General features: G+C 44.1%; 1 protein-coding gene across 9 annotated transcripts in view; it reads right to left on the bottom strand.

Moving 5' to 3' along the window:
• Positions 1–15,657, bottom strand: part of SCMH1 (Scm polycomb group protein homolog 1) — a 182,533-nt gene extending 166,876 nt beyond the window's left edge. For all 9 annotated transcript variants that reach the window (XM_046005959.1, XM_046005952.1, XM_046006008.1 and 6 more), the window contains exon 1: positions 15,480–15,657. The gene's annotated coding sequence lies outside the window, so the exon portion shown is untranslated. The remainder of the gene's footprint in view (positions 1–15,479) is intronic.
• Positions 15,658–26,023: the final 10,366 nt, after the last annotated feature.

Genomic DNA, 26,023 nt, shown 5'->3' with positions numbered 1-26,023 from the left:
TTGTACATTCAACAAATATTTAATGAACGCTATTATATGCCAAGCACTGTGATAGATGTTAAATATAAAAGACTGGCAAAATCCCACCCCCATGGAACTTACAAGCAAATAAATAAATAATTACCTTTTGTGATTCAGTGCTAAAACAAATAAACAGTGACTGTTTATTTAACAGGGCAGTCAGGAAGACCTCTATGGGGATGTGATTTCAAGCTGAGAAAGAGCTAACAAAGCATCAGGAGAAGACTTCCCAGGCAGAGAGAACAGTGTGTGCAAAGTCTCAGAGACAGGAAAGAGCTTCACATATTTAAGGAACAAAAAGAGTACCAGTGTGACTGGAGGGCAGCCAGGGGATGGAGGCACCATGTGAGACAGTCTAAGAGAGCAGGCTCCGTATCATGCAGACTGCAGGACAAATATTGTATTTTCAGCACAAGGGGAAGCCACTGAAAGATTTTAGGCAAAGAGGTGGCAGGATCTGTGGTGACTATATTGATGGTGGTGAAGGGGGAGGGTAACATGCAAAAGTAGAAGCAGGAAAATCATGTAGGGGTTAATATGACAGTCCAAAAGAATTATGATGCCTTAGGCTAGAACAAAAGATACAGGTGGACTCATTAGGTATTTAGGATACAGACCTAATGGGTATTAGTAATGGATTGAAAATGGAAAAAAAAAAATCAAGTTTTGAGGCCAAGACAAATAGATGAATTTGGAGGTTGTTCACTGAAATAGGTAACAGTGGGCATTGTAGTCACCTGGAGGGCTTTTTAAAAATACTAATTTCTGTGTTCCATTCCCTTGGAAAACCTAATGCAATTTTTTTTTTTTTTTGAGGGGGTGGGTTGGTGTCCATGGGATTTTTAATTTAAAAATCTCTCCAGGTATTTTTGATAATCTGTAAGGGTTGGGAGTCACCACTGTAGACAAAGTTAACCAGAGTTGGTTTCTACTGCTTGCAACCACAAGTATCCATATGATACTGAAACTGGTATCTGGAAGAAGGGTCCCTAAAATGTAGAACTGGCTGGATTCAGGTTAGGAACAGAAGAGTGCAGACCTCTATCTCATGCTGAGAGATTGGCCATCCATATGTGGTATGAGAAAGCTTATCCCACTGTGGTCTGTTTTGTATCAGGACTTACTACTACTGAGGTACACTGCAGAGCCAAGGTAGGGAAAATGCAGGATGTGACTTGTATTGACTATATAGGGGGACTTCAATCAGTTCCTATAAAAAAGAAATTGCTTAATATGAAATAGGGCAGATATTAAAAATACTGAATAACCTGTAAGGCCATACCAGTGCATAATGGGGAATATAAACTCCTGAGTTAAGCTGGCCAATCTGAAAACAATGGGTAGGAAATAAGGCTTTCTAAAAAAGTTTCATGCTGCCTAGAGCCTGCACAGGAGGCTTGCTGAACTGGAAAATTACCCAGGGCTAAAAATGGTACAAGTAAAGGCAGAAAGGCAGGACCTACAACCATGGATAAGACAGACATAATAGAGTCTTTATTCTGCTAGGGTCCTTTTAAGCACCTCCGTTATGCACTCCTTGCCTGATAAAGTTGGGATACAATCTAGAAGCAAGAAGTTTATTAATAACTCTCTTCACCAGGCTCTATTTCAAATTAAGTGAGCCAATACATTCCTTTTTTGCTTCAATACATTTATGCTGGGTTTCTGTTCTTCACAACCAAAAAGTGTTAATACACTACCAACATTTAAAAAAAAGCTAGCACGGGCTCCTGGGTGGCTCAGTGGGTTAAGCCTCTGCCTTCGGCTTGGGTCAGGGTCTCAGGGTCCTGGGATCGAGGCCCGCATCGGGCTCTCTGCTCAGCGGGGAGCCTGCTTTCTCTTCTCTCTCTGTGCCTGTCTCTCTGCCTACTTGTGACCTCTGTCTTTCAAATAAATAAATAAAATCTTAAAAAAAAAAAAAGCTAGAGTACTGTTTTTTTTTCCCAAAAGCATCATCAGAGGTGCTACCCCAAATCTACTAAAATTGAATCTCCAAGTCCAGGTATCTGTTATTCTCAGTGTGTGTTCCAGAGGGTCAAGCAAACTGGGAAAACTGAAGTCTGGTTGTCTCCTCCCATGCCGATGAAGAGGAAATTGTTATTTCCCAGCAATACAGAGGAAAAACATTATAACAATATTTATTGAAAACATACCAAGAGCCCACCACCATATCAGAACCCACCACAGTAGGCATATAGCAGGGCCTGGACGGAGTAAGACACTGCCTTGCCTACCAAGATCTTGTGGCCTTTAATTCATGGAAAAGGCAAGACCTACAAATACATCTGGGATTCAATGGAATAAACTGAGTATCATTATGGTAGATTAGGTGTGAAAGACATAAGATTTAAATCCCTTTCCATCAGACAACAAATCTATTTCCAAAATACCATCAGTGTGAAATACATTTCCCTCTTAATATAAGGTGAAGGAGCACAAAAAAGAAAAAAATATGTATCATGAAAATAGCCCATTAATTCCAATTTGGATTTAACCGACATGTATTTGAGCACTTACTATGTAAACATTTAGTGTATCAGGCACCTAAATATAGGTTTTCGTTGATAACTAATATTCAGAAACACCAGCAAAATAGTAAATTGTCTGAATTGACATTTCTCTTTTCAGCCTAATGGTTTATTTAAATACCATCATTAAGAAGTTTAACATATCAAAAGAAAATTGTTAGTGTTGAGAATAAAGTCAACAAAAACATTACTTAAGATTTTACCAAATTCAAATAGCAGTTCTCAAAAAAACAACTTTGACACCTAAGTGTTCAGGTCAGCATAAAAAAAATCTACTCATTGTTAAGGTACTTAATCATATTCAGCCCAACCAAACAATCCTTGTTATTCACTAGGTAAAGTTGTATTAAGTTATTAAGTCAGAGGGGTAACAGCTGGATCATTTGGAGAGTAAGTTCTGGAGCAAGAAAGAAGCAAGAGAACTGCTGGCTCTGCTGGTATTTGTTTAGTAATATTTTCAAAGATTTCCATATAGAGAGAGGATATCTAGGGTCATTAATAATTATTCATAGAGTATGTCTTTGAAGATAGATTTCTTTTTTTTTTTTTTAATATTTTATTTATTTGACAGAGAGAAATCACAAGTAGGCAGAGAGGCAGGCAGGGAGAGAGGAGGAAGCAGGCTCCCTGCGGAGCAGAGAGCCCGACGCGGGGCTCGATCCCAGGACCCTGGGATCATGACCTGAGCCGAAGGCAGAGGCTCAATCCACTGAGCCACCCAGGCGCCCCTGAAGATAGATTTCAAAGAATGTTTTAAATGTAGGTACAACTACAACTGACGATAAAAATATACTTAGTAGAAGAACTATAAACTCTGTGATTAAGAGACTTCTCAAAAGTTTTTTTCTTAAAAACTCAGTCCAGGACTTCTAAATAAGTATCATGCCAAGAATCAAATCAACCTTATAATTAGCATGCAATATTAAGTTGTATGAATCTTTTACATTTGTCTAAGTCCTGTTGAGTAGCATTTGGAATATTTTTGTCATCTACCTATGTGAGGCACCGAGGTGAAAAAGTTTATATTGATAGTGGCATCTCCGAAGGTGGGGGAGAAAAGACTAGAAATAATCCTGGAAGTGCACACAGGAGGCTTAAAATATACAGTAGTCCTCCCTTAACCAGGGTTTCAGTTCCCAAACAAACAAACAAACAACTCTAATTCTTACAAGTCAACCTTGCCTCCTGTTGTACAGAATCTCAGAACTCTGTAACACTGCTTGTGGGGAATGCACAAGGTGACATGTGAGGGGCTCTAAGGTTGAAGTCAGACTGGTCTGGATTTGAAATGGAGTCCTATTGCTTATAAACTGTATGATTTTGGCCAGATATCTTCCAGTCTCCATTTGCTTATGCATAAAGAGGAGCTAGTAATACCTTTTTGCAGGTGGGTGAGAACAACACATCTGCATGTTGCAATGTGTCTGAAAGATACTCCAAAAGAGTTATTCCCTTTGTTAGTGTGGTATGTGACACAGGGTTGGTATGCTTTAAATACATTCCGGAAAAAAGTGGGATATGTATAAAGAAACACAGAAGATGTTGGTTGTAGTTGTTACTTTTATACTGGATAAAAAAATTCTGAAACAATGTCATGTGCCTTCATGTTTTTTCAGGTTCCTATTCAGTGCCTGACATAGAGAAGCCATTCAAATGTTTAGTGATTCCTCCATAAACTTCTTGGGCCCAAGACTCCTTGGGCCCAAGACTCAAAAGAATGAGATTCCAGTTTTATGACCCTGGGCCTAGAATGGTTGGACTATAGGTTATATGTACTTTAGTTTTAATAGATACTGCCAAATTGTTTTTCGCCATGATTGTACAATTTCTATTCCCATCAATAGTATCCAAGAGTTCCCTTAACTCCACATCCTAACAATATTTGATATTATCAGATTTCTTAAAGTTTGCCAATCTAATAGGTTTGAAATGACATCTCATTAGAGCTGTAATTTGCCTTTAATTATTGGTCAATGACTAATAAATATTTAGGTTGCCTCCTTTAAGCCTTTTATTTTTCTATGAACTCGTCTTTTTCGAACCCATTTATAGGAATCCTTTATTATTACAGATAGGATATTTGGCTGATACATGTACCACATATATACTGTTTAATTCTGTGGCTTGCCTTTGTATTTTAAAAATTATGATATTAAGAAAAATGATGGCATTCATCTTTGTCACCATATGTAGCACAGTGTCTGGCAGTTGGTAGACATTAATAAATATTTGTTGAATCAATGAATGAAAAATTGAACAAACACATAAAGAAATTAGATGTTTTAACTACACTTCCTTAACTTGGAATTATGACTCTATGCTTATTAGGCCTTGTAAACTTTTATACTCCCAGGGCACTTGGGTGGCTCAGTCATTTAAGCGTCTGCCATTGGCTCAGGTTATGATCTCTGGGCCCTGGGACTGAGCCCTAAGTAGGGCTCCCTGCTCAGCAGGAAGTCTGTTTCTACCTCTCCCTCTCTCTCTGCCCCTCCCGAAGCCCATTCACGCTCTCTCATACTCTCTCTCTCAAATAATAAAATCTTAAAAAAAAAAAAAAATTTACACTCCCAAATTCATCTTTAAAATTCATTTATTTTTAAAGAAAAAAAATTAATCTGGTTTGAAGACTTTCTGATAGTCCTTGGTAACTGGAGATAATTGGAGATAAGACAGAACACCAGAATATCAAGGTTGGAAGTCTAAAATTCTAAATCATCTAAGACAAATGGTTGTCTGCTCTCTTCTTAAATCTCTCCAAGAACAAGTATACTGGTTCTCATGTTTTCTATTATATTTTACAGGACATAATGACTAAAATAGCCTTTATTTCCATCATAATTGAATGCCCCAGAGAAAAGTCTACAAACAGTAAGAATGTAAAACAAGTAAGAAAACACTTGGAAATACGTTATAATATGCCAATGAGCAACAGACATAGTTATTAAAATGAACATACAATATGCATATGCTTTAATTTTGAAAGCTAACAATTACAACATTTACAGTAAATGTAGAGGGGAAAAAACAATGCAGCAGCCTTTATATGTTTCCAAATATATAGAAATTAATACATGATGACTTGCAATAGAAAGCGTAAGAAGCTCAGACACCACAGGGTCTTAAAAAGGAGGTCACAGGAGGCAATGGATCATTCTGGACACAGTACAAAAATCTGTAGTAAGAAGACGTAGTTTGAGTTGTTCTGACATTGACTAGCTGTTTGATACTGGGCACATCATTTACTCCACGTGCACCTCAGTTTCTTAGCAGTATATAGAGTTTATAATGATCTGGAATCCTACCTAACAGGGTTATTATGTATTTCAAATTTAAAAAGAAGATGTGTGTAACATCCTTCAATAATATGCAACAGTCATTATCTATCCTTCCTCACCTCCCCGTCATCCCAGTGTCATCTATATCATCCCTGAAACTCCCAGGCAGAAGGAGATATAAAGTCCTCCAGAATGGATATTGTAATTTTGTGTGCTCAGGCTACCATAACAAATACCACAGACTGGATGGCTGAAACAAGAAATGTATTTCCTCAGGGTTTCACAGGCTAGAAGGTCAAGATCAAGGGGTCAGCAGGTATAAGCAGGTAAAAGACTTCTTCTGAAATCTTTTACCTGCTTATATAAATAGCTATTTTCACCTTCTCTCTTGACACAGTCCTTCCTTTGTGTGTATCTGTGTCCTAACCTCTTCTTACACTATGACACAAGTCATAACGGATGAGGGCCCATCCATACGACCTCATTTTATCTTAATTACCTTTAAAGGCCCTATCTCCAAATACAGTAGGTTAGGACTTAAAATACAATTTTGAGGAGGAGGGGAGTAAGAGACATAATTCAGTCCAACAGAGATATATAGAAATCCTACCATACCGTACCTGCCACTGCCTTAGAACTTACTGTACTATAATATAATTATCATTTTTGTCTCCTCTAGTGGATTATGAATGCCTGCATAGCACCAAATATTTTTATTTTTTTTTTAGATTTTATTTATTTATTTGACAGAGAGAGAGATCACAAGTAGGCAGAGAGGCAGGCAGAGAGAGAGGAGGAAGCAGGCTCCCCGCAGAGCAGAGAGCCCGATGCGGGGCTCGATCCCAGGACCCTGAGATCATGACCTGAGCCGAAGGCAGCGGCTTAATCCACTGAGCCACCCAGGTGCCCCCAAATATTTCTTTTTAAAAGAGATTTTGTTTATTTATTTATTGGTTGGGGGGGAAGCAGAGGGAGAGAGACAAGCAGACTTCCCCCTGAGTGCAGAGCCCAACATAGGGCTTGATTTCATGACCCTGAGATCATGACCTGAGCCAAAATCAAGAGTCAGATGCTCAACCACTGAGCCACTCAGGTGCCCTTGAGTATTTCTTTTTTTTTTTTTTAAGATTTTATTTATTTATTTGACAGAGAGAGATCACAAGTTGGCAGAGAGGCAGGCAGAGAGAGAGAGGGAAGCAGGCTCCCTGCTGAGCAGAGAGCCCGATGCGGGACTCGATCCCAGGACCCTGGGATCATGACCTGAGCCGAAGGCAGAGGCTTTAACCCACTGAGCCACCCAGGTGTCCTGAGTATTTCTTATCAATCTCTATCTTTCAAGTGTCTAACACAGAGTACATGTTCAATAGAATGCTCCAATAAACTGCTGATAACTGAACCTATGACAATTTCTGTGAAGAACAATTAGAACTAATCTATCCTATGAGAATTTTTTTTAATGGAATTTGTAGTAGGACAAATGATTTAAGAGAAAGAACAAATTTTTCACTTTTACCTTTCCAAATGCAACTCTGTTCCCCTATTCTCATCCTTTCCATCTCAGTTCTATTCTTGGATTACATGTGCTGAGCTTTCCTTAAGTAGTGAACCTGGAGACTTTACATGACCACCACAGAAGTCAGTGACCTCTCCTCCACTCCACTGAATTTCTGGGGTGTTTAGAGAGTTACGTATTAGAGTTAGCTAAGTATGTGTCTTACCTTCCTCTTACAAACAGTGAGCTCCCTGAGAGAAACGACTATGTCTTAAATATCTCAGAGTGACAATCACTATTTACTGAATAAACATAAATTTCTCTAAACCAGAATCACTCTTGAGGAAGAGAAATTTTCTTAAACCAAGGAGGCAGGGCAAGAAAAGTGGCAAGGATGTTATGTTCAGTTTGGGACATACTGACTTTGTTTTAAGAAATATCTCTTATGGAATATCTTTTTATTAGGTCCATTTCAATTTCAGAAGGTTTTCACATAGTATATTGGGACCTGGAGCGATGGGATATACTGATTTTAAAGTAAATATGGTAACTAGCTACTTGTAAAGCTGACCACAGGTAGCTAAATATATAGTTCTAATGCTCAGAAGAAATTATCTTGACTGTAATAAAAATTTGAGTCATGAGCACGTAGATGTTATTGTAAGCCAAGTGAGTGGATGAGACTGCTAAGGGAATGCACAGAGGGCGGCTTAGGACCAAAGACAGGCAAGAGAAGGGAAGCTCTTCATTCAAAAAACACTTGGGATGAAGCAGTCAGGGAGGAACCAATAAGCTGAAATGCACCAAAGCTAAAGGAAAAAGAGTGCTTTGAGGAAGAGGGAACGATCCTGAATGTGAAATGCTGCTGCAAAGGTCTGAAAACTGCCCGCCTGCCCCTGGCGTGAGCAACAAGGGGCAGGCTGATGACCCTCATCAGAGCAGCTCGGGGACTCTCTCTGATTTGCACACTTCTCCAAAACTTTAAATCTCAGTTTCCTTTCTTTGCAAAATTAGGAGACTTATCTCCTCATGAGTGTTCAGAAGATTAAATAAAAAGCAATAACAAAAGAAACATACATGAATGTAACAGACACAGCGTTGTTACAATGTGCTGGAAACTGTGCATAGCTCTTTCATACAGCTTCCCTCACTTTAAAAAAAATCATACACACATAAAATCACAAAAATCTTAAGGTACGATAGTACTTAATGGGGACTATTATCATTCTCATCTTCAGATAAGGAAACTGAAACTTATTAAGTGTTGGAGACTAAAACCAGAATGCAATGTACAGGTAAGAATGAGAAAGTTTATATACTCTAAATTTATATAACTCAAAAATTTTGACTAAAGGGTAGGAGACTAGATGGTACCTGGAGGGAAACATGGACTTAAGATTTTATTTATGAGATTTACTTAAAGATAGAAGACTTCTAAGCAGATTTAAATAAAAAAAGGAGACAGAAGAGAGAAAGAGGTTGAAGGCAATGAAAAGATGGAGGTCAGAGATGTAGCCTTGGGAAAGAAGAAGAAACAAGAAAATATAGGTATAGTTTTAAGAAACAGGTTTGACATAAGACCTCATAGAGACTAGGGCAAAGAAATGACTAGGTACTAAATGTTCAATGGCAGTAATCTGTATAAGTGTATGATTTTTCTCCAGCAGGGCTCAGAGCTACTACCATCAAGAAGAAACAGGTTTGATTCAGCAAGGTTTGAGATTCTGCTCAGACAAGGACAAAAGAACAGTGGAGCAAGGGGATAAAGGGTAATGGCAAGAGAGTGAATGAAATAAATTATAGACTAAGGAAACTAAGCTGGATAGGGAAGGAAGTGAAGACAGGCTTTAATGAGATCACACAACAGAGCTGATGAGGACTGTCAAAGGTCAGGTAGAAGACATTTTGAACAATGCTGCCTGTCTTCATTTATAATTCCAGAGGCGGGCCATCTGTGGGGGATAAGACCCATGGTATGACTATTATGATCACTTGAGTTGAAGAAGCTATTGTGTCACTGAAACAATCACCTGTGTGAATACTGAAGTTACTAACGGTGAGGACAGAAACCAAGGTAGAAAGGAAGACTGTACATGCTAGGTTCTAAGTGATGGAGAAGATCTACATACAAGAAGACAAGAGTGGTATAGCCCCCGCACCACTGAACACAGCGATTTTAAGATGATGGACAAGTAATGGTCTGGAAATCATGGTGCACAGAAAGTCATGGTCATCCTTGTCTCTCTCATTTTGCACAGACTGGGGGAGAATGGGATGCCCCCATTTAAAAGAACTACAGAGCAAGTGATAGCGCTCTCCTTTACTCCTCAGGTGAGAGCCTGACTTCCATTTAAGGCCAGAACACACACGAAAATATAGTAAGATGGTTAACAGGGTATGAAATAGGGGTTTTAGAGAGCAAATGGAAAGGTATGAGAGGGAACAAACAAGCAGGGTTGGCAGAGAGGAGGAAGAAGCCAAGTCAGCATGGGAAAAGCAGTATAGAAGACAGGTAAGTGGAAGGGATAGGACAAAGATAAAAGATGATAAGACTTGCTGGCTTTATATGGCCATAAGGTTATCAAAATAATTAGTTCTAGCAGTGCCCTGGTGGCTAGAGAGTTAGCACTAAGGCCTTGGCAATGGTTTGAGGGGAGGGGCAAGATCTGAGTGCCTATTATGTAACTGACATTATGTAAAGTACTTTATACTTCCTATCTTAGTTAAACCTTACACCTAACAAAAATGAGGGAACTGAGGACCAGCGAGGCAAAGTGACCAGCTTAGGCTTATACAATTAATATTTAGTGACATTTAGTATAAAGAAGACAGATTTTGAAATCAGAGCATCTTTAGTCACTTTCTACCAGTAAGATCTTGTAAGTTTCTTATCTACCAAACAAGGTTATCTCAGAGATTAAACTACAACATATAAAACAAATCTTAACAGTTGGGGTTTTTTTGTTTTGTTTTAAGCTAAAACTGGCCTTGTTTTCAAATGTGGAATTTCTTACTTGGTTTACTTCAAACAAAAACCCCAAGTTCTCAAACTATAAACTCTACATAGGAAACTGAGGTAGGGAAAGAGGATATACAATTGATGGTTCCCTAGTCTATCTAGCATCAAGTCCAAACTCCATAGTTCCAGGTCTTTAATACCACAGCCTCAGCCCATCTTTCCGGCCATATCGCTCACTGCTGACTTACACAATACTCAGACCTTGGCAATTATACATTTTTAACAAACATACGCTATACTTTTCTCCCTTTGTATCTCCACCGCAATTATTTAATGTACTGAAATTTGTTCTCTAAGGCCCAAATGAAACTTATTTTGAGTGTGAAGTCTAACCTTGCTTCCAAATATTGAGAAATGATGGCTCCCTCCTCTGAACTCTGCATCCTTTTGCTTTTCCTCTCTTAAGAGTACTTATTGCTGGGTGCCTGGGTGGCTCAGTGGTTAAAGCCTCTGCCTTCGGCTCAGGTCATGATCCCAGGGTCCTGGGATCGAGGCCCCCATCGGGCTCTCTGCTCGGCAGAGAGCCTGCTTCCTCCCTTCTCTCTACCTGCCTCTCTGCCTACTTGTGATCTCTCTCTGTCAAATAAATAAAATCTTTAAAAAAAAAAAAGAGTACTTATTGCCTTATAATTTAAGTAAGCATGAGAAAAGTTCAGCCAGCAGAGCTTAAGTCCCTTAGAAGTAGCTAAAAGAGAACTAACATTTCCTTTAAATTCCTTTCCTAGTGATTTTATACACATAATTTCATGTAATCTTTGTGACACCCTATGTAAAAGGAATTTATTTTTTATAGGTAAGGACGCCGAAAATCACACTGGTTAGACAAATTGCTTATAGTCCTAAGGTTAGTCAGTGACAGAGCCTAAATTTGAATCTTGGTCTTTGTAGTTCAAAATGTAGACTCTTCCGGAAACCATGGGTATAACCTCACTGCTTTATCTGATTGTTTCAGATCCACCTACTAATCATCAGTGGGAAAACCTCCATTGACTTTTCTTTGTTAAGTATCAGCAGAAAGGATGTGATAGACAGTACTTGCCCTCCTACTTTTCTTTTCTTTTTTTAAAGATTTTATTTATTTATTTGACAGAGATCACAAGTAGGCAGAGAGGCACGCAGAGAGAGGGGGGAAGCGGGCTCCCTGCTGAGCAGAGAGCCCAATGTGCTGTGCTGCTGTGAGGCTGATCCCAGGACCCTGGGATAATGACCTGAGCCCAAGGCAGAGGCTTTAACCCACTGAGCCACCCAGGCGCCCCTGCCCTCCTACTTTTCAAGACTAAGAAGAGGCTCTCCAGAGCCAAAAGTGATTACTATGAGTCCTGAATAAAGAGGAAGAGATCAGAACCCTGCTCCCAAGAAGGACAAGTAAAAAAACAAAACGAAACACTACTTTTCCACTCTTCCATTTAAAAACTACTCCTTCTTTGAGGTGTCTGCCATCTGGCTATGTCACTCTCTACCCCTCCTCCTCATCTGTCATCTGCCACCCTTCTGATTAATCCCCTCCACTCACCGCACCTGGGTCACAATCATCCTCTCTTCCCCACACCCAAGCATCCCAAATCATTTCTCTAGCCACACAGATGGCCCATTCAATACAACAGCCTCAAAGTTCCTGTCACACTCAGCTTCACTGACCTTCACCTCTGCGGCACCTCAGCTAACCACACACAGAGGCCTAGTTATCACCTAGAAGAGCTCCATACCACACAAGTTAATTCCAATATTCCACTTTCTGAGCACAATCTCCCTCTTTTCTAGCTTACTTCCACTACATTTGTTTATTGATTTAACTCAAGCTACTGAAAAATCTTCAAGTCCAAAACCAAATTCATCATCCAATGTTCCCTGTCTCAGTTAATGTCACCGCCAACCCCCTAGTCACCCAAAACAAAAATCTGAGCATCATGCTGGACTCCTGGCCATCTCATCTGCACATCCAGTCAATCATAAAGCCCCACATCCAGACTCTCACAACTTCACCCCTTTCTTCTCATCCCTATGACCACATTTTAAAAACGTTTCTACCAGGTCTGATAAAAACTTTTCAGTGATTAAAAAAAATCACCCACTGATTTAATTTCAAGTACAAGGTCTACTATGATATGGTCTCTGCCTATATTTGCAGTCTTACACTTCACACTTAAGTCTTTTTTTAAAAAAAGATTTTATTTAGTTGATAGAAACAGAGACAGAGATAGAGAGAGAGTAAGAACACAGAGGGAGAATGAAAAGGAGGAGCAGACTCCCCACTGAGCAGAGAGCCTGACTTGGGACTCCATCCCAGGACCCTGGGATCATGATCTGAGCTGAAAGCAGACCCTTAAGTGACTGAGCCACTCAGGTCCCCTATGTCTTTATATTGTTATATTCTTTTCAGTGTCAAACTGCCTGTGGTTTTCTTTTTCTTTCTTTCTTTTCTTTTTTTTTTTTTTTTTAAGACTTTTATTGTCAGGGAGAAAGAGAGAGCAGCAGGCTGAAGGAGAAGCAAGCTCCTGGCTGAGCAAGGAGTCTGATGTGGGACTCGATCCCAGGACCCTGAGATCATGACCTGAGCTGAAGGCAGACACTTAACCAGTTGAGCCACTCAGGTGTCCCCCACTTGTGATTTTTTATGCAAGTCATTCCTTTTCTCACACTGATGCCTTTCCTTGAGCTGTTTTCTCTGTTGGAAGCACACTTATTACCATTCTCTGCTTGACTGTCTTCTTCTTACCATTTATTATTTGGGTCAGTTGTCACCTCTTCCCAAAGCCTTCCCTCAAGTCCTTGGCTAGTCTAAACGCCCTTCCTTGGGACAACCACAGCATCAACTACATCCCTCTCACCTTTTATTCTGAGATGACTTATTTGGGCATTTAATTTGCTAGCTCCACAAGGACTGAAAATGTATCTTATTCATCTCTGTATATCCAGCTAAACACAGTACGTAAGCATAGTGCCTGACACAAAGTAGATGGATAGGCTTAGAGTAAAGCTTAGAACATGCTGAGTTTAAATCTTTAGTGGCATAATCACCCCGGTTCTTTCTCACAGAGTTTTCAGTATTTCCAATCATTAACTTCAAGTTCTTTGAAGGGAAGGAACCAGAGCCTTTCCTGAGCCTGTACAGGTCTGCACAGAACGGTTCTACACAAATTTTTACCCAACTTATGTAAAAGGGAAATAGCGTTTGCACAAACCAGAAATCAAAACTTGAAATGTGTGCTGCTAACTTCAAAACCACTGACCACTTTAAAAAGTAAAGACACAAGAACAAAGATAAAGAACCAATTTGACTGCTGGCATGTGCTTGCCTATGTTATAAAAACAGCGAAACTTTGCTTAGAATTTGAACAGGGTCCCAGATACAAAAATTTGGCATTTTATCTATCAGGCCATCGCCATCTCTGCTGGGCTTAAAAATTACTAACCTGCAGGGTTGCTTAGGGTAGTTTAGGATGTTGGTAAAAGACACTTTTTAAAAACTCAATCCTCACATACCAAGGCTAAGTGATGAAAAAGCAAGCAAAAAATAATGCTGGTAAGTGAAAACAAAAAGTGTTCTTTTTCATAGGAACTTTGAGCCTTCTGCTGGCAGTCAGAAACAGAGCAAAGAGTTCAATATAATAAGCATTTCCCTCTCCAACTAAATATTAAATTGCAGTCGGCCCCAAACTGAGTCTCAATCCTTTTTCAGAGTAAAAATAATAAGCTCTCCTATTTGCATGGTGCATTGCCACACTAGGATATACACCAGCTCATCTGATTACGTGTTTATAGACTTTTTTTTTTTTTTTTTAATGAGGGGAAACCCAAACATCTTCACGAAACAGGATCTCTCTTAGTTCGTTTGAACACAGTACTGGACTTATTTTTAAAAGTTCAAAATACAGCACAGAAATGAGGAGGGGAATACTTTTCATTTAAGCAGGTCAATCTTTGGGACCAAGGAACTTCTTGGAGAAACTTAATAGATTAAAAAGCTCTCCTTTAAAGAGGATATGGGCAAGCTCATTTTGAGAAGGGATCAGAGAACTTCAGCATGCAAGAAACAACTGAAGGAACTGGAATTAGCGAGGAGATGACAAGACTCTGGGGACATGATTACTATCTTCAGATATCTCAACAGCTGTCGGTAACCAGGAAGAAGGGGAGGCAGCGGTTTCTCTGAACCAAAAAAATATTTCTAAAAACCAAAGCCGTCCAGGAACAGAATGTGTTTTCCTTGGGGAGAAATGGGTTTCCCATCACTGGAGGATGTGTTCAGACAGATAAGTTCAAATGATTAGGGTGGATTTGGGGATTTTCAGAGACTTCGGTGTGCGGTGGGAGAAAGGAGCCTCGATGGCTTTAAATTCCCTTCCAGTCTGGAGATGTTCTGGGGTTCGCCCGTCTCCCGGAAGCCCCTTTCACTCCTCTCTGGCTGGCGCTCAGCTGTGCCCCGGGCTCCCGCCTGGCCACTTGCCCTCCGCGGTGCCCGGCGGCTCCGAGGTTTGAAAGCGGCTCTCCCCGCCCGTTTCCCGCGGCCCACGTGAGTGGTCCCGGCGCAGCTTTCGCCGCCGGAGCCAGCCCGAGGACCGCGGCTGACAGCTCCGGGCCCTCCGCATGCCGGCCGGTCTCGGTCCGAACCGCCCCCGACCCGCAGGCATCCCTCAGTTCTCGCGTGGGAGCGGAGCGACAGACCCGCCACACACTGACAGCCGCTCCGACTCCCGGCCCTCCGCGCCAAGCCCACCCTCCCGGCTGCCCCCAGCCCCGCCGGCCGGGACAGGGCGGCCGCCGCTCGGACCCGCCGCGACACCTACCCTCCAGACGCGCCCCCGCCTTCGGGCTGGCGCCGCCGGGTCCCCCCGGGGCGCCCCTATCGCGTCAGGGCCGCGCGCCGGTCACAGGGCCGCAGCGGCCCGGCCGCGGACGCACAGCGGGCCGCCGGGGCTGGGGGCCCGGCTGACACGGCCGCAAAGGGCCGCGGCCGCGCTCGGACCGCAGACAGGCCCCCGGCCCGACAGCCGGCAGACGGTCGGACGGCGGGCCCCGAGGGGCGGGGGTGGCCGCCGGCCAGGTCCCTCCACCGCCGCCTTGGCCGCGGCGGTCTCCGCCCGCCCAGGCCCCTCAGGGCGCGGGCTTGCCCCGGGAGCGGAGGCGGCGGCCGAGGCGCTTACCTGCGGGCTGGCGGCGGCGCGGGGCGGCTCACTCCCTTCCCGCCGCCATGTTTCCGCTGCGCAGGGAGCCTGAGCGGACGTGCGAAGGGGGCGGGCGGGGGCGGCTCCGGAGGACGGCGGGCTAGCTGGCCGGCGGGGCTGGCGGCGGGGGGCTCGACCGCAGCGGCAGCGGGGGCGGCGGCGGCAGCGGCGGCAGCGGCAGCGGCGGCTCCCCGGCCCCGCCCCCCCTCCGCCTCCTCGGCCTCCTCCGCCTCCTCCTCCTCCCGCCGCGGGGTGGCGCGCGCCTCGGCCGTTGGGCCCGCGCGCGGGGGGCGGGGCGGGGCTGGGCGAGGAGGGCGCCTCCGAGCGGCTCGGCCCGGCCAGCCCCGCCGCCTCCCGCCCGGGGTCCGGACCTCGCGCCCTGCCCCGCTTTCCGCGCCTCGTCTCCCGGAAGGGTAAACTGAGGCCTGGAGAGGGCTCGGGGCTAGGGTTCGAGTCCCGCCGCCCGTCACCCACTCCGAGGAGGCTCAGGAACCGGGGGGGGGGGGGGGGGGGGGCGAGACAGCGATGCCAAGAGCGGTCAGCTCTCGGCCCTGCAGACCGGCTGACGCAGGGCGCCGCCTCGGGCTCAGAGCCGGCGCTTTGGGGCTCGAGTCCCCGCCCCACTGCTGACCAGCTGTGTGATGGATGACCTTGAGCAAGTGACCTCGTTCCTCTCCCCCAGGGCCCTCCTCTTTCACGTGATAGTACTTTACCCAAGGGACTACTGTAAGGTTAAGTTAATGCTTGCAAAGCTGACGGGACAGTGCGGGGAGTTGGTAAGTAAATGCTCAGTTAAGTACAAGCTCCCGCAGTCCCTTCATGGCTCACCCATTCAACAAGTACGCATTGAGCCCTCTGTGCCAGGCACTGTACACAAGACCATTCTTTCAGTGCCCGCTAGCAGTCCCCTGGATCCACCACAGATAATCCCCAGCAGGGGGGTGAAACCACTTGTCCAAGGTCGCCCAGCCAGGAAATGACTGAGTGGAGAAGATTGATCTCCAGCCTGTTTGACTTCAAAGCCCGGGCTCTGCCTGCAGAGAGCGGTCAGCTCTGTTAGCCTGCATCAAAGGAGGCACCCGAGAGTCCAACGCGTTCAAGCTGGCTCTTGAAAGAGCCTGCAAGGGGAAAGCTAATTTCAGGCAGAGAGAAGGATGGATGCAAAGGCGTAAAGACGCGATACCGTATGGCTGGCTGGTGTGAGTGGTGTGGCGGGAGTATGGGAGACATATGGATATGGTGATGATGCCGCTGAAGCTAGACAGGGAAAGGAAGCCAGAACCTGGGAGGAGGTACTGTAGGGTCTAGAATGACATTGAATGTCCTTGTATGTCTACCTTAGAATTCACCTTGTAGGCCAGCGGTTTTCATCAAGTGGTCCTGGGACTGTTGGATGTCCGTCGGATCCTTTCAGGGGTCAGTGAGCTCCAAATTATTTTCAGAATAATGCTTAACATGATTTGCTTTTTTTTTTTTTAACCCATTCTCTCACGAGCGTACAGTGACGTTTTCCATAGAATATAGGACATATGATATTGCAACAGCTTAAATACAGAAACAGATTTTAGGATCCAGCTGTCTTCTCTTACACCAGGTGTTAAAGAGATTTGCACCAATGTATAAAACGCTACTCTTTCACATTTTGTTGTAGAAAATACAGATATTTTTCATTGAAGGTGTGTTTATGATAACATGTAATGAGTTTATTGTAATTTTACATGAATAAAAAATTAGAACTTTCTCAGTTTTTAATTTCTAATATGATAAATATTGACGGAAGGAAAAACTGCATGGAAAGGGGTCTTAAGACCAAAGGGTTTATGAATTTGCAACAACATGAATGGAACTAGGGGGTATTATGCTAAGCAAAATAACTCAATCAGAAGAAGACAATTATCATATGATCTCTCTGATATGAGGAATGTGAGAGGCAAGTTTGGGAGGGCGGTAGGGAAGGAAAACATTAAACAAGATGGGATCTGGAGGGAGACAAACCATAAGAGACTCTTAATCTCACGAAACAAACTGAGGGTTGCTGGGGGTTGGGGGGGTAGGGATGGGGTGGCTGGGTGATGGACATTGGGGAGGGTATGTGCTACTGTGAATGTTGTGAAATGTGTAAGTCTGATGATTCACAGACCTGTACCCCTGGGGCAAATAATACATTGTATGTTAATTTTTTAAAAAAGGATTTATGAATGCACCTGCTTAAGCATTAAAAAGCTACGGAAGTGTTAAATGGGGGAGTAACTTAATCAGATTCGCATTTCAGAAGGTGCTCTCAAGACCTAAGCTAGCATGAGGGATATGTTCACAAGGCACTGGCATTCCAGGCAGAGGAGTAGAAACCAGAAGGTGCAGGACAGGTAAGCAACAGAGCTATGACACAGATGATGTTGGTCTTTTTATTCCTAATTTGGTGTGGCCTGGCCACCTGACAGGTCAGCACCAGGGCAAGTGTTTTGTTCCTTTATCTCCACTGGGCCCCATGTACAGAGGATCGTGCCCATGTTTGCTGTAAGGTGCTGTTTCTTCTTCTGACCCCAGCACACTGTTCCCTCTTACTGCTTCTTTTCTGAGAAGCAAGTCGAGGACGTGGATGAGAGGAAGGGAAGAGGTTACTGGTGACAGCCCGAGTGGGCCTGGGAATCCTGGCAGAGGTCCTCTGAAGCTACACAGCCCAGGCTAGCCTCCCCGTCCTTCTAGGGCTCCTCAGGCAGCAAGGGGGAAACAACTGAGTCAAAATCGCTGCTGTCTGGAAAGCTGCTTTTGAGAAGTTCCCCTCCAGAGTGCTGAGAGTCTGTTCCTTTAACATTAAAATAAGAAATTATCCACACCAGGTGAAAATCTGTTAAAGGTGTATTAGGAACTTCCAAGCTATCTGGAACTTCCGGAAATAGATTTATTATTTTCTTGATGCATTATAAATACGAACTGGTAGCAGGGCGCCTGGGTGGCTCAGTGGGTTAAGCCTCTGCCTTTGGCTCAGGTCAAGATCTCAGGTCTTGGGATCAAGCCCCGCATCAGACTCTCTGCTCAGCGGGAAGCCTGCTTTCCCCTCTCTCTCTCTGTCTGCCCGTCTGCCTACTTGTGATCCCTCTCTCTGTGTCAAATAAAAAAATAATAATAATAAATAAATAAATAAATAAATACGAACTGGTAGCAATATCGGGCTTTATTATGAAGAAATCCTCTTGGGCCGCTGAAGAGTGAAGGACTATATTCCGCTTTAACAAATGTCCCCAGGATGCTATGGCTTGGGGTTCTCATGATGGTTTCTTCAAGTTTCTGGTTGTTCGCTGCCACTTACCTTGCTGTCATTAGGCCCATCCCTTTCACACCTGCTTCTAAATTGCTAAAGCCAAGAAGGTAAATAGTCCAAGCTCCCCAGAGCGTCAGATAATGGGAGTAAGGATCTGAAGGACCGTCCTAGGGGAAGTCCTAAGGAAGCCAGCTGCAGAGGCAATAGTGTGGGGTGGTTGATTATGAGCTGTGAGGTTAGCCTTGGCTTCTCTGGTTTCAGTTTCTTCCTCTCTAGAATAGAGGGAGGCTAATCACATACCTATCTCATCAAGTTGTTGGAAGGATTAACTCGAAGCATGTAATCTAGGTCACAAACCCCCTCCCCAACCCTTTTTGTTCTTAGCTCCAATCCATAAGATAATTCCATACTGAGTCCTTAAACTTCATGTGTTACAAACCAAAATCATGACTCTCCATCCTAAATCTTCTCTTTCTAGCTGTGTTCCCCATTTCAGACAATGGCACTGCCATCCTCCCAGTCAGTCACCCAGTCTTAAGTCTATGGTGTGCTTTTTAAAGATTTTATTTATTTGACAGAGAGAGATCACAAGTAGGCAGAGAGGCAGGCAGAGAGAGGGGGGAAGCAGGCTCCCTGCTGAGCAGAGAGCCCAATGTGGGGCTCGATCCCAGGACACTGGGATCATGACCTGAGCTGAAGGCAGAGTCTTAACCCACTGAGCCACCCAGGTGCCCTATGGTGTGCTTTTTAAAATGCCTCCCTACCCTCCACATCTTGTCAATTTCCAAAGCACTCTGCCTTTTCAGGCCCCATTCCCTGGACTGTTGGATTTGTAACCTAACTCTGACTCTTCTCTCAAATTTGCCTCCCTCAGCTGTCAGGAGCTGAAAGCATCATGAGTCCCCAGTTCCTAAAACTTAATAAGTCCTCAGTACCTACAGGACAAAGTCCATTGTCTTAGTCTTGAACTCAAGGCTCTCCTTTCTAAATTCATTTCTCTCTATTCTCCTTTATTTGGTTTGTTTGTACCTTTCTACATTTCTCCTTTGCTACTCTGGGCTTTTCCAGAGTCTTCTAGAATGCCTTCCTCTCTCTTTCTATATGTCCTAATCCTACCCATCCTTTAAAACTCTGATTTCATATTGCCTCCACAAAACCTTCCATGATCTTCCTTCCAGATCGAACAATAAAAACCAACGTTTTTGTAATGCTTACTTTGAACCAGACACTTTCCTACACACTTTGCATGTACTATCTTAATTAATTCTTGTGACAATTTCATTTTCATAACAAATTTATGCAGGAAGCATGACTATGATCTGCATTTTACAGATGAGGAAACCAAGGCACAGGAAGGTAAAGTAACTTGTCCAAGGTCACACAGCCAGTAAATAGTGGAGTCAGAATAGGAACCCTGGTAGCCTGGCTCTACAGCCCATTTTCTCAACCACTGGGCCAAAATGAAACAAGCTCTCCTGCCTCCACTCCTATTAGCTCTCATGGCAGCCCATTCAAACGTCTGCTCGGGTCTTTATCACTTCCTACGTCATTATCGGTTAACATGTTTTATCTTGTCTACTTACAGAGTAAATTTCTTAAGAGCAGGGCCAGTATCTGATCTAAAAACAGTGTCAGCTAAATTTCTTGAGTCCTTAAATATTTAGGAATGTTTTTAAAGGATGTAAAATGAACAGAATATTCTATAGCAATAAGAACAAGTGATCTAAAGCAAGACTGGCAAATTATGAGTCCTTGGTCCCCATCTACCCCAACTCTCATTTGTGTATGGCCCAGAAGCTAAGAATGGTTTTTACATTTTAAAAGGTTGAAAAAAAAATCAAAAGAAGAACAATATTTCAATGAGAGATGAAATTTATGTGAAAATAACAGCCTATTGGAACCCAGTCAGGTTATCTATGGCTGCTTTTGTGTTACAATGGGCCGTAGGACCTACAAAGCCTAAATTATTGACTATCTGACCATTTATAAAAAGATTTGCCAAACCCTGATCTAGAGCCACATGTAATAACATGAAAATATCTTAGAAGTAGCACTGAACCGAAAAGGATAAGCAGCATGTTGCCACTTATATAAAGTTTAAGAATAAGCAAATCTTTATCACTTTGGTTCTGGGACACACATACACATGTAGGAAAACATAAAGAACCAACATGGAAACATTAAGTTCAGGGGAGTGGTTGTCTCTAGGGAGCTGGAGGTGGGAATGCCATCAGGGAGAGCACACAGGGGATTTTAACTCTTTGCAAGCAAGGTGGAGGGTACACGTGTTCATTGTGTTTATTTGTTTTTTAATCTCATATTAGAAATAACAATGTTTCACAAGAAATGAATAGATGAGATTCAAGAATTTGTTTACTTTTACTTTGACTGGTTGAAATACACTCGGCTTTCACCTATAGCTAAGATCTTCCGTGACCTATAAATCCCTAGAACCCTACTGAGATGGGAGTGGGTATTATTTAGAACATGGTAATTCTCAGGTCACAAAGGGACTCCTGATTAAGGATTGTCTCTGTGAACAGCGCTCCTTGAAAGCAAGTCCACTTAAGCCAAGTTTGGGGCCGCAGCTGGAACAGCTAAGCCCAGGCTACTTGCTTTGTCTGTGGAATATATTGGCTTCAGGGCACTGGACTGATCCCCGGGCCGCCTCCTTTTGTCTGAGCACCGGGCTCCATGTCAGTCTCCCTGGCTTTGCCAGGCGGGAATGGGCAGAGTGTATTCAGATCCTGATCTGCTTCCAGGTCCTTGTCTGCATCCCTGAGTCTCCTTTAAACATTTATTTGATGGAATCTCAGGGAGTTCCCGTCTTTATGAGTGGCCTAAGGTTACAAGGATAATTAGATATGGCCCGAGTCCAAGGAGCACACAGTTGGGGAAGTTGGTATGTTAACAGCCAATAAGAGGACAGTGTTGTAAGTGCTGATTGCTTTGTAACAAATTACCACAAATCACTGCAAATTTAGTACCCCCATTGATTAGTTCTGTGGGTCTGAAGTCTGGCAAGGTACGGCTGGGTTCTCCACCCAGGGTATCAGATGGCTGAAGTAAACGTGTTGGCCAGCTACCTTCTTATCTGGAGGCATGACTAGGAAAATGTCTGCTCCCAGCTCCTCAGCTTCTTTTTTTTTTTTTTTAATTTATTTATTTATTTATTTGACAGAGAGAGATCACAAGTAGGCAGAGAGGCAGGCAGAGAGAGAGAGAGAGAGGGAAGCAGGCTCCCTGCTGAGCAGAGAGCCCGATGCGGGACTCGATCCCAGGACCCTGAGATCATGACCTGAGCCGAAGGCAGCGGCTTAACCCACTGAGCCACCCAGGCGCCCCAGCTCCTCAGCTTCTTGACAGAATTCTTTTCTCTCTGGTTCTAGGACTGAGACCCCCATTGCCTAGCTGGCTATCAATCAGGAACGACTTTCAGGTCCTTGCCTCATGCCCCGCCTTCCGTCTCGTCTGCAGAGAATCTCTCACATCAAATCCTGCTCACTCTTTGAATCTCTCTGAAGACCCTTCTTCAACTGTCAGAGAAAATTCTGAACTTTTACAGAACTTTTAATTAGGTCCAGTCAAGCCAGGTAACCTCCCTCCTCGAGGGCAACTGTACCATGTTACATAAATCTAATGTCATGAATAAAATTCATCATCTACACTGGCTCAGGGATTATGCAGGATGCGTAGACCAGGGGCCAGGAATCTTGGGGACCTTCTTAGAATTCTGCCTACTACACCCAGGGAGAAGCGTTCTCTTTCCCAGTCTCTTGCTCTGTAACTCCATGGCTCGCTATGTGTTGCCCTGTCATTATTAGGGTACATTTTTAAACTTCTTTTCTAGGCTGAAAGTTTCTTGGAATCAGGAACCTTGGTCACACCTGTAGCTTCAATGTCTTAGACAAGGCATCTTCTGAAAGACATATTCCTCCAGGTTTGCTAAGAAAATAGACGAGGATATATATTGTCTTTTGAATTCCTGCTTCTCTTTTATCCCCAGGTCAAAATGTCTCTGCCACTTCTTAGGAAGAATTCCTTGCTCCCTCCTCTGGGCTGTCATTTGGTACATATCTCTCTATGATGTGTATCGCATGGTAGCATTTTCGCCTAGTCTGTCTCTTCCTTGAGGAGAGCACTTCCTGTTTCTTCCACTTAGTGTCCCAGAACACAGGGGCATCCTAGATGGCAGTGTTTAATGATTGAATTTCTAAAAAGGAGGCATAAGGAGTTCTAAAGCCAAGAAGCACATAGAATGTGGACTTGGGGTATAAGCAACCCTTAGAAAGGATTGCAGAGGGACGGCAGCTCACAAATGCAGAGGCAACAGAGAGGGGAAAAAATAGGCCAAAAAAAAAAAAAAAAAAGAAAGTTTAAGAAGGAATACCAGTAAACCCCAGGCCTGTTGTTTTATGTATTACATTAAGGAATAAACCTGGCAGAGCCCTCCATAAGGGACAGGGAGAAAGAATGATTATTTGGGGACTGATCATCAAGGAAACAGTAGTTTACTTTTAGAGTCCAACGTTTCATTTTCACTTTTGGGTGGACAGGGACCCCAAGGGAGAACTGGTGTAGGAAACGGAAAAGTTGGCTTCTGGAACCTAAAACCAGTGGGGCTGCGGTGGGGTGGGGCCCCTGAAGCTTCTCACACCCTTCATCTCTGTCCTGATGTGGTCTTTTGCCCCTTCACACCTCCTTCTGGTTGTTGGCCTTTTGTGACTCCTTTTCAGCTTCAAGGCTGCCTAAGATTATTAAATGGGCAGTGTAAACAGATTTCTTTCTTTTTTTTAAAGATTTTATTTATTTATTTGAGAGAGAGACACAGCAAGAGAGGGAACAGAAGCAGGGGGAGTGGGAGAGGGAGAAGCAGGCTTCCCACTGAGCAGGGAGCCCAATGTGGGGCTCAATCCCAGGACACTGGGATCATGACCTGAGCTGAAGGCAGACGCTTAATGATTGAGCCACCCAGGCACCCTGAACAGATTTCATCTGTACACTAAGTTTGTCATCAGAAGAACAGTGGGAAATAACTGCGATTGTCTTCGCCAGGAGCCAGGGACCTCCTGGCAGCAATTATGAGGATGGGCCAACAGGGTGCGCTGCAGGAGCTAGGGGTGAGCTCCATGCCTCTCCTGAGTTCAGGGCAATGATGCTGGATAGCCCCTGACAACAGAACTCCTCTTCTCCTTCCATGACGGTCCAAGGGCGGATTTGTTCACCCTCTCCCTCTGACCACTTTGCTTCTGACTGGTGTTTACTGGGAGAGCTGACCATCTGTTCTTTTACTGAGGGCCCCTGTACAAGACCCTTGGGAGAGATGCCCACATAGCATGACATTCTGCTCACGGAGCTTACAGTCTCATGAGGAAACGTATTCCTATGCAAGGCAGGAAGTCCTAAGTGCCAGGAGGGAAAGGCAGTCAAAATGTTGCCGTGTTTGGAAGAGATTCAGGGAGGGATTTATAGAGGAGCTGGTATTTCAGGTGGACCTTGAATGATGGGTAGGAAAGTTAGAAGGGGGAAGAGGAAGTATCAGGGGAATGGGGCATTGTCTGGAGAAGGTGGAGTGAGATAGGGACAGAAAACTGAGCGGGTGTGGAAGGCATGGCGAGGAGCTTTGTGCGGCTGGAGCAGAGGTTCGCATAGGAGTGTCGTGGGTCAGTGAGCTGGGCAGAGAGAAGGAGGCTTAGTTCTGGAGAGTCTCAGCTGTCAGCTAAGAATCCTGAGAGCGGGCAGGGGGCGGTGAGCAGAGGACGTGCAGGGGGGAGTGGGGCCTCAAGTCGGGGGAGCAGAAGTACAGTTTTGGATTGGTTTGCCAGGTTCTTGCTGCTTCCTTTGCCTGGAATGCCTCTGCTCAGCTTCTTCCTTGACATTCTGTGCAGCCTGCGCCCATCGCAAATGCCTTCTCCTCCAGGAAGCCTTGCTCCAGTCTTCCAAGCTGGCTCAGATCTCTCCCAGCCCTGAGCTCCCCACAGCTCACCATCCCACCTTTGCCGATGGCATTTCTCATCACCCGCCCTGCTAGGTGGCAATTTTAATCTGTGTCTTCTTGGAATACTGCACACATTAGATGCTTGGTAAACATTTTCAAGTCTAATGGAATTCGCCTCCTCTGGAATACTTAGCCTGTAACTTGGAGAAGCAGGGCCATGGTGCTCCATCATTCTGACTAGCATTCCTGTAAACATGGTAGACAGGCCGTAGATGAGAAGGCCTTCCCCTCTGTTATGCCAGAGCTGAGATTAGGTGGGGCCTTGGAATTCATCTCATCCTCATTTTACTCATGAGGCCCAGAGAAGTGCAGTCACTCACTCAAGGTCACACAGTGAGTGGAAGATCTGAAGTAAGTTTTTTTTTTTTTTTTAAGATTTTATTTTTTTATTTAACAGACAGAGATCACAAGTAGGCAGAGAGGCAGGCAGAGAGAGAGAGGAGGAAGCAGGCTCCCCGCTGAGCACAGAGCCCGTTGCGGGGCTCGATCCCAGGACCCTGGCATCATGACCTGAGCCGAAGGCAGAGGCTTTAACCCACTGAGCCACCCAGGCACCCCTGAAGTAAGTTGTTTTGTATGTGAGTTGTATCACAGCACCTAACACACAACACACTTGATAATCCTGTCTATCTCCCCAGCCTCTTGAAGTGTGATTAAGTACCAAACTGCCTGTAATTTTTTCCACACTTTATGGGAACTTTATGCCTACAAGCCTCTGCTCATACCTGGAATTTCTTCTTTTTTCTGTCTCTTCCTCCTACCCTCACCAGGTTAACTCCCACTCATCCGTGAAGTTTCCCTGGATCCCTCGGTCATCCAGCCTTGGCCAGGACGGGCTAAACGCCCTTTCTCTTGCTCCTATAGCAGCCTGCACATTTCCTTTCATCATTACACTTCCAAGGTCACGTGCATATCATTTGCTTCTGCACCTGTCTTTCAGCTGATGATATGCTCTAGAAGGTTGGAACTGACTCTAGAAACTTCATTATGTGCCCAGCACCTCACTCCATACCTGGAACACAGTGATGCTCGGTAGAGATTTATGGGATGATGTGTGCAGTGGGATCCTTGGAGGCGCAGGCCATAGACAAGAGGGACAGTCTCCTTTTTGCCTACCCTGTAACTCACAAGGCCCTACCTGGATGGGCTGCTCAGATTCTGATAGTCTGAGGGCTTTGCAGAGCGCTGCTGAACCCAAATCTCACTGTTTATTAAGACACTTCTGCTCTTTTTCCTTCTGTAAAATACCAAATAAAAATAGCT

Source organism: Meles meles, chromosome 1 (assembly GCF_922984935.1).
Source record: "Meles meles chromosome 1, mMelMel3.1 paternal haplotype, whole genome shotgun sequence".
In the NCBI taxonomy this organism is placed as follows: Eukaryota; Metazoa; Chordata; class Mammalia; order Carnivora; family Mustelidae; genus Meles; species Meles meles.
This window is presented reverse-complemented; position numbering and strand designations above follow the sequence as displayed.